This window comes from Typopeltis vanoorti, chromosome 18 (genome assembly GCF_054136105.1).
Source record: "Typopeltis vanoorti isolate ZY-2024b chromosome 18, IOZ_Tvanoo_1.0, whole genome shotgun sequence".
Lineage (NCBI taxonomy): Eukaryota > Metazoa > Arthropoda > Arachnida > Uropygi > Thelyphonidae > Typopeltis > Typopeltis vanoorti.
The window spans coordinates 25,280,474-25,282,768 of NC_143566.1; the positions used below are offsets into that span (position 1 = coordinate 25,280,474).

The 2,295-nt window shown below is 34.8% G+C and overlaps 1 non-coding gene across 1 annotated transcript; it reads right to left on the minus strand.

Annotated features, from left to right (window-relative positions):
• Positions 1-1,348: 1,348 nt before the first annotated feature.
• LOC150096551 (U2 spliceosomal RNA) lies at positions 1,349-1,534 on the minus strand. The gene has a single exon (XR_016549873.1). It is a non-coding gene; the product is annotated as a U2 spliceosomal RNA (small nuclear RNA).
• Positions 1,535-2,295: the final 761 nt, after the last annotated feature.

Genomic DNA, 2,295 nt, shown 5'->3' on the forward strand with positions numbered 1-2,295 from the left:
AAAAAAAAAGTGTATGGAGGGAATTTAAAGAGTCAAGTGATTGGCAAGTGCACGAGTGATACAGAGCACAGGCCAGAATGATAATCTGTATGATAAGGAAGGGAAAATCAGAGTATGAGAGGAAATTAGATATGCTAAAAGTGATCCCAAAGAGTTCTTTCAATATGTGCCAAGTAAAAGGAAGAATGACTATATTTTGATGAATGGTGATGGTAGGGAGGTGACTGAAGCAGACAAAATAGTTGAATTACCAAGTGATCGCTTTGCAAAAGTGTGATAGGTGGAGATACTGTAGTAACAGATATAACTGAGTTGGTGTGGAAATGGACTGATTCATTCATTCTCATTGAGATTATGAAGGATGAGGTTAGACAAGAAATACTGTAGTAATGCAAGTTTTGCTTTAAACTGAAGGTGGTGGTGGGGGGGGTTAAAGTAAAACATTATTAGGCAGATTTATATAAATTGTTTAATGCATGTCATTCCTTGAAGGGAGTAGCTGGAACCTTTAACACTAACTCAGTGGCGGCCCATACATAAGCACTGCGACACTGCAGCACCCCCAAGGAAAAAATGAAAAAAAAAAAAAAATTTGTTTGTGTTTATAAATAATAGCAATGTACAACATTATATAAATGCAATACATTTTAAAGGTTACAGCTTATGTTTTGACATTGATTGAATAATTGGAATTGTTCGATTAACGCTTTAGATTATTTTACAAAACAAATTTATTGTTTTGTAAAATTACAAAACAAATGCACTGCGATCTAACGCGATATCGTTTGCGCTTGTCATTGCACGTTACGTCATTAGATACACTGCCGTGTGGGCAGTGTATCTTATTATTGCGCTTTATTTCTGAAACGTTTATTGTTGTTGCGTGTGCATGGTGAACTATTTTTTGTAAATCTTATTTTATTTTGTTACAATAACATATAATTATTTATTTATTATAGATACAAGGCTGAATTATGATGAGTGTCACTGTTGAAAATATGAAAAGAATTATATTTTTTCAATTATCGTTACACGAAACAATGCACTGCGATCTAATACACCTTGGGTTTTCATAAAGCATTCTTCGGATTAACTGCATGAGCAATTATCAACTACTACATTTACATTTATCATTATTATTAATTAGTATTTTGGATGTTGATTTACATGTGTAGGCTCGGTCAACCACGCCAAGTTAAAATACCACTGACTTTTATATGAAATTTTATATATTAAATTAATATATATTATATTATATATTAATATAATATAATATATATTATATTATATATTAATATAATATAATATATATTATATTAATATATACTAATACACTGACTTTTATTTTCAAATGGGGCTCAACCAAGCATGAGTGCAAAGCTTGATGAACCGTGACTAAGTAGAGGCTCTTTAACTTTGCCAAATTCCAAAAATCAGTTAAATACCTCGACTCCAAATAGAAGCCCGTCAGATATTAAGCTGACGAGAACTGACACTACACGCTTTGATCTTAGCCAAAAGGCCGAGAAGCGATAACAAGATTTGAACTTGAACTTAATTGGTTGATGGACTGAGTCCTTGACTCTTTATCCCTTCATCTGGATTTTAGATTGTGGGTGATGAGATTATTGTGGGTAATTTACCCGCTCATTGTGAGCATTGAGGCTGTATCAGCTTTCTCTTGCGATGGAGGATTTCGGTTTTTTATGTTTGAAACGATCTGAGGACTTGTAGTCCGCTGCCTGTCGAACTAGCTGATTTGGGTGATTATCCGTGATTGTGAAGAATTTCTCTGCAATGCTTGTCATGTAGGTCTTAATATCTGGAAGATTGGCTTCTTGATGTAACTGGATGTTTCTGATGAACTATGGGGCATTAAATGCCATTCTTAGGCATTTATTCTGTATTATCTGAAGTCTGTTGATGTTGCTTTTAGTCGTGTGACCCCAGGTTGGAGAGGCATAAGTTAGTTGCGGTCTGATTACCGATTTGAAAAGTAAGATTTTGTTGCTTATGCTTAGGAAGCTGTTCCTGTTCAAAAGTGGATATAGCTGTGCTATAGTCTGACTTGCCTTAGTGGCAACACTATCCATATGTGACTTGAAGTTTAGACGTCTATCAAGATGAATTCCCAGATATTTGGTAGAATTGCGCCAAGGGATGATTTTACCAAACATTTGTATGCTTGTATTCGGTTCTGCTTTACGTCTGGTGAAAAGTACTGCAGAGCTTTTGTTTGGATTAATTGTGATACGCCACTTGGTGTACCAATCCTCCAATTCATTGACTGCTCTC